Source organism: Hevea brasiliensis, chromosome 10 (assembly GCF_030052815.1).
Source record: "Hevea brasiliensis isolate MT/VB/25A 57/8 chromosome 10, ASM3005281v1, whole genome shotgun sequence".
Classification (NCBI taxonomy): Eukaryota; Viridiplantae; Streptophyta; class Magnoliopsida; order Malpighiales; family Euphorbiaceae; genus Hevea; species Hevea brasiliensis.
This window is the reverse complement of record NC_079502.1, coordinates 54,837,906-54,845,376: the sequence shown is the minus strand read 5'-3', so window position 1 is coordinate 54,845,376 and position 7,471 is coordinate 54,837,906.

The window sequence follows — 7,471 nt, the reverse complement described above, 5'->3', positions numbered from 1 at the left end:
GATTTCTTTCCTTGGACACATTGTATAAGCAGATGGGATCAGGGTAGATCCAAAGAAGATTGAAGCAACAGTTGAATGGAAGCTTCCTAGAAATGCAACAGAAGTAAAACGCTTCTTGGGGTTAGCTGGTTATTACAAGAGATTTGTGAAGGGATTCTCCCTTATAACTACTCCACTGACTAAGTTGCTGCATAAGAATGCCAAGTTTGACTGGAATGACAAGCGTCAAGCCAGTTTTGAGAAGTTGAAGGCTATGCTTACAGAGGCTCCAGTGTTGACATAGCCAGAGTCAGGGAAAGACTATGTGATCTACAGTGATGCCTCTCACAATGGGCTTGGGTGTGTTCTGATATAGGAAGAGAAAGTGGTTGCTTATGCTTCCAGACAGCTAAGGCCACATGAAAAGAACTACCCAATGAAGGAATGGAAGCGTGAAAAACACAAGTTTATACCATTGAATTCAAAAATTTTCACCTAGGGTCACATGCATCATGCAAGATTTATTTTTATCTATTTGATTTCAATGATAAACAACATATTAAAACTCTTTTAATATGTTTTTGGATCTGTATTTGCCATTTAAGATTTTAAAATTAATCAGATTAATTTTAGAACCCTAGATTAAATCAAGAACGATTACACTAACCTCTTGATGCACTGCAGCGTGTCTGCGCCTTTGAGATTCGTCTTCAGGACACCAGATGTTGTCCCTCTAGCTTGTCCACACCAAGAACACCTATGGCAGCCCTTGAAGAGCTTCTAAAGCTTTTTCTATTAATTAGAAAATCAAGTGCTGCCTTTTAAGAGATTAAAGATGTAAACAGGACACTAGAAACAATTTCTAGTGTTCTTAATTCAAGAGATTGATGGCTAATCTCTTTGAATTGATGAGAGATGAAGAAGAATAGAGGGAGGGCTGCAAAATGGCGTGACATAGGAGTGTGGCTGCTGGTTCTCTTTTATTTTCTCATAACAACACTTAAATAGCTAGGTTAACACATTAAACCCTTGCCACATGTCACCCTTTGATTAGCTCTAGGTTTAAGTGACCCAATCACATTGTGCCAAGTGTCAAACCTATATTTAATCTTGATTTTAATCATCTTACATGATTAAAAAACATTTGGCAAGCTTATGTGTTATGCCATGTGTCACCATCTCATGGTGTCACGTGTCTGTACAAAATGACCAAAATGCCCCTGTGTCTTAATTTTGAGTTCTTAACCCAAAATAATTATTTTCTTCTTCTAATTAATTTATATCAAATATAAATTAATTAATTAATCTCTATTAATTAATTTCTCATCAATTAAATTCATATTTAAACACTTTAAATATAAATTTAATTTATACTACACATCCAATAATCTAGATTTGGTTTCAAGTCATGCTAGGGACTTTGCAATTTAATTGCAAACCAAACCTATTTAATTAATCAATTAAACTCTTTAATTAATTAATTAAATCATATTTAAATAGGTGATAACTTGTGTATGTGTGTGACTTACTAGGCTCATCACTAATTGGCAATGAGACATGATATCAACTCTTAATATCATCAGAACTCTTTCTTACCATAAATGATTTCTCTAAATCATTTTATGAACCTCATAGACCATGGTTAACACCTAGCATAGCATGCCATGGCCACCCAATTAGTAATAAGGTTTACCTTAAATGAACCTATAATCATATGTTACCATGCACTAGAATCTCTACATTACAAAATCCCAACTCAATTTGAGTCATGATTTATGTCAAACTCCATTTGCTATGAATATTATGTTCTCTTTTAATTCCAGTTCTTGATTAAAAGATTTTCTCATCGAAACTCTTTTACGAATAAATCTATCTGTCTGGCAGAACTTGAAACATCAAGAACAATTAAATGAACATAGGATTTTATCTCTATTTACTTAGAGGAACAGATTCCATCTTGATCAACACCTACCTCCATATATAACTAGTAGGAGCCAACACATGCCCATATACCCATACACAGTACAAGTATGAAAGCAGTATCAAACTCAAACTACCTATATACAAGATAATTGTGCTATCTCAGGTCTAAAGATTATATGCACTGATATGATTTATGACAAAACATTGACAAGAGTAAACTCCATATGCTTGTCATAAGTGTCACTGGTTCGGCCTACTTATCATTTATAAGTGCCTATCATGTTTGTCATATGGCATGAGACTCACCATTCCATCTTATTTATATCTCATATAAATAACTTGGGAACAAACATGAATACAATCTTTCTGGATAAGTCATGTCTTTATTATGAAGTATACTCGATTGTGAACCTATTTATGATACTTTGTGCTAGAAATATTGTCACTCATATTCTTAACAACTTAAGAATAATATTTCTAACAAAATATCAATAGACCTTTTCTATTACACATAAATATATTATGTAAACGGAAAAGTGGAAATGCCTTTTATTAATAAAAATATATACAAGATACATACTAAATGATATGCTCTAGGACATACTACTAACAATCTCCCACTAGCACTGGAGCCATTCATTACAATACCTTAGACCCATCTTCTCAAGATGTCAGTCTAACTGAGCTTGTGACAAAGGCTTAGTGCATGGATCAGCTGAATTTTTTCAGCTGATGTTATTTTTCTGCATGGCTATATCGCCTTTACCCAACTATATGTCTGATAATGTGGTAGTGCATTTCTATGTGTTTGGATTTTGGGTGAGACCTTAGTTCCTTAGCCTGTATGACTGCTCCATTGTTGTCACAGTGTAGTGGAACTGCTGACTCAATGGAAGGAACTACTGTAAGTTCTGTCACGAACTTCTTTATCCAAGCGACTTCCTTTGCAAAGATCTCGATGCAAAGAATATACTCACCTCTGTAGTGGAATCTGCAATCGTGCTCGCTTGGAACTCTTCCAACCGATCGCACCTCCATTACAAATGAACACATATCTAGAGGTAGACTTTCTATCATCAATATCGATTGGAAATCGAATCAGATAACCATCCAATTGCAAGTCTCCACCTCCATAAATCAAGAATAAATCCTTAGTTCTTCTCAAGTACTTAAGGATATTCTTGATGACTATCGATGTTCCAAACCTGGATTGGATTGATACCTGCTAGTCAAACTAACAGCATATGCGATATCCGACCTAGTACACAACATTGCATACATTAAACTTCCAATAGCCGAAGCATATGGAATCCTGGCCATCATATCTCTTTCTTCAGGTGTCTTTGGAGACATCTCTTTAGAAAGATGGATACCATGTCTCACTGGTAACAATCCTCTCTTGGAATCAAGCATGTTAAACCTCTTTAACACCTTTTCCAAGTATAGACTTTGGGATAGACCAATTGTTCTTTTCGCTCTATCTCTATAGATGCGAATCCCAAGAATATAGGTTGCCTCCCCTAAGTCTTTCATGGAGAATGTATTTGACAACCATACCTTTATAATCGTCAACATACCTGTGTCATTACCCATCAACAGTATGTCATCCACATATAAGACAAGGAAAGTGATAGCACTGTCACTAACCTTCTTATATACACATGGCTCATCCTCATTTTTGATAAAATCAAAGGATTTAATGGCTTCATCAAAACGGATGTTCCAACTCCTCGAAGCTTGTTTCAACCCATAAATGGATCGCTTTAGCTTACATACCTTGGAACCATCTTGGGATTCAAATCCCCTAGGTTGTTCCATGAAAATGTTTTCTTCAATGTATCCATTGAAAAAAGCTGTTTTGACATCCATCTGCCAAATCTCATAATCATAGTATGCAGCTATTGCTAGTAAAATCCTAATTAATTTAAGCATGGCAACAGGCGAGAAAGTCTCCTCATAGTCGATTCCTTGCCTTTGGCGAAACCCTTTCGCTACTAGCCTTGCCTTATAGGTCTCTACCTTTCCATCAGAACCAATTTTCTTCTTGAAAACCCATTTGTTCCCTATAGGTATAATACCTTCAGGTGGGTTAACAAGATCCCAAACTTGATTCTTATACATGGAATCAATCTCGGATTTCATAGCTTCAATCCATTTTGAAGAGTCTATGTCTGATATAGCTTCTTCATAGGTAAGTGGATCATCTCCATGATCTACTTCTTCATGAGTAGACAACTCTTGTTCTTCTTCATGAAGAAAACCATATCTCACTGGTGGGTGAGATACCCTGGTTGTTCTACGAGGAACAGCTGTAGATGTTTCCTCAACGGGTATAGGTTGACTAGATGGATCTATATCCATCTGATCTGTTGGTTGGTCAGAATTCTCCAATTCTAACTCTATTTGCTTTCCTTTGCCTCCTTCTTGAACAAACCGTTGTTCAAGAAATGTGGCATCTCTACTTATCACAACCTTTTGTGAAGTGGGCAAATAAAAATAATATCCAAAATTATCTTTTGGATATCCAACAAATCGACATTTTTCTGATCTGGTCTCCAATTTATCTGTGTTCAGCTTTTTAATATAAGCTGGACAACCCCAAATCTTAACATGCTTAAGACTTGGTTTTCTTCCATGCCATATCTCATAAGGTGTGGAAGAAACTGATTTTGATAGAATCCTATTCAGAATATACAAAGCTGATTCTAATGCAAATCCCCAAAAAAAAATTGGCATATCAATATAGCTCATCATACTACGTACCATATCCAATAGGGTACGATTTCTCCTTTCAGATACACCATTCAACTGTGGCGTTCCTGGAGGAGTCAGCTGAGAAACAATGCCATGCTCTCTCAAGTATTCATCAAATTTAGTACTCAAATATTCACCTCTACGATCTGATCGAAGAGCTTTAATACTCTTTCTTGTTTGATTCTCTACTTCAGATTTAAATTCTTTGAACTTTTCAAAAGATTCATGTTTGTATTTCATCAAATACAAATACCCAAACATTGATTTATCATCAGTAAAGGTAATAAAATAATGAAAGCCCCCTCTAGCCATTTCTTTAAACGGACCACATACATCACTATGTATTAGTTCCAAAATTTTTTCAGCTCTTAGCCCTTGTCCAACAAAGGGTGATCTAGTCATTTTGTCCTGAAGGCAAGATTCACAAGTTGGAGTAGGCTCAGAGCTCAATGAGGATAAAATCCCCATTTTCTCCAATTTTGTAATCCTATCTTCTGCAACATGACATAACCTTAAGTGCCAAATATATTTTGAACTTGAGTTGGTTTTCACCATGGCATTGCATTCATTTAGATTGCTATACTCTGGCCAGTGGAAACATTTTCTTACTGGCAATGGAAACACTTTCCTGTTGGCAGTGGAAACACTTTCCTTTGCCTTTGTCAGCTTTGGTCTTCCTTTTCTGTTTAGCTATTTTCTTGGAAGGACTAGGAATCTGAGGTTTCTTTTTCTTATTGCCCTTCTTCTTGTTGGACTTTCCAGCAGAAGAAGATGCAACCAAAGCTACCTCTTTTCCTTTATTGCCCGGCATATTCTTTTGGGCAATAACCAGCATGTTGAGTAAACCAGCTAAGGTGCATTCCTGTTGAGTCATATGGAAATTTGTCACAAAATTTCCCAAAAGACCCAGGAAGGGACTGAAGGATCAAATCCGTCTGTAGTTGGAAATCCATGTTGAAGTCAAGATATTCCAACTGCTCAATTAGCCGAATCATCTTGTGGACATGATCCCCAACATTCTGTCCCTCAGACATCCTCATGCGGAACAGCTGCCTAGATATCTCATACCTAGCATTCCTGCTGTGCTCACCATACAACTCTTGTCGGGGAAGGAGGATCTCACTCGCACTCTGCATGTTCTCATGTTGCTTCTGTAACTCATTACTCATGGAAGCAAGCATGTAACACTTAGTTCTCATATCATGCTCCTTCCACTTGTCCAAAGTTTCATGTTCCTCTTGTGTGGCCTCTGGAGGTAAGAGACCAGGAACATTTGAATCTAGAACATATCCTATATGTTCAAGGTTCAGGACAAGTTTCAAATTTCTTAGCCAATCGCATGATTAGGTCTGTCAACCTATTGTGATCAAGTATGCTTGCAAGGATATTGGATGGTGGTGGTTGTTTTGTGATCATTTTTATCAGAAAATTAACTGCAGAAAATAACCAGATTAATTAGTAAATGTATCATGTAATTAACCAAAATGATTATGGTCTTTTAATCAAATTGGTCCTCCCACTAACTTAGCGAATCCTACACTTCCAAAGTAGAAAACGGAAATCCTAGTTGGATGGATTTCTAGTGGGTGATTGAATTCTTATAATTCTATTGATCATCCTCAGTACATCCATTATTGGAATTACAATAAACTATAAGTGAGCAACTCTTTGCCCATCACATCTCATGTGAGGTTCAATCCTTTACCTAGCCCCTAATGCTCAAAATCTGTGTACATCCATTATTGACTTATCTTGCATTAGTTAAGTTGATCCCATTGAGCCAGTAATTATGCAAATAATTTTAATGTCCTCAGGTACATCCAATATTGGCCACTAAACCATTTACATATTTACAACATCTCATGCTTAACAATTATTCTTAAGAAAATCTCTTAAATAAATTGCATCTTATGCAACTATTTAAAATTTCTTAAAATAATTGCCCCAATGGAGGGCCTATGTTATAATTACTTTAATTATAGCATTTCCAACTTAATCATTTGTTTGGAAGATTTTATGGTCATTCTATTTACTATTAAGGTCTCACTTTGCACATTATCCATTTAGCATGCATATATCATATAATTGCATACATTCCCATACATCTCATGCATTCATGGATAAGCAGTAAATATGGTATGATCATGGACTTTCTAAGGGATTCAATTCTGAGCCACCAATAATTGAATCAGGGCATTCCTAGGTGCATTTCATTCATTCATTTTACAAGAGTTGCTGAAGGAGTACATAATCAATACTTGATCTTGAATTCCTCCCACTGGTCCCACCAATGCTCTTGACCTCCTTGAACTTCTTGCAATCCAATATTACATAGTAATCCTTGGCATACCAAGGCGAATTTACAAGAACTTAAATAAATGAAATTACAACCCAAAAATTATTGCAAACTTAATAATACATACCCAAAATAAATTAAAATAAATTAATTAATTTACAATCCCAAAGAAACATAAAAGAAATAAATCCAATCACATTGGTCTTTTATAGTCCATGATCATCCATCATGCATATCACTATTTAACAATTAAATAAAACATACATACTTAAATTAAATTGAATATCTCATATTCAACTTAAAAATTCAGTTTTGAATATGATTCAAATAAATTTAAAAATTCAGATTTGAATCTCATTCAAACAAATTTAAAAATTCATATTTGAATCACATTCAAACAACTTTAAAAATTCAGATTTGAATCACATTCAAACATTTTTAAAAAAATCAGATTTGAATCACATTCAAATATTTTTTAAAAAATCAGATCTGAATTTTATTCAATCAATTTTAAAAAAT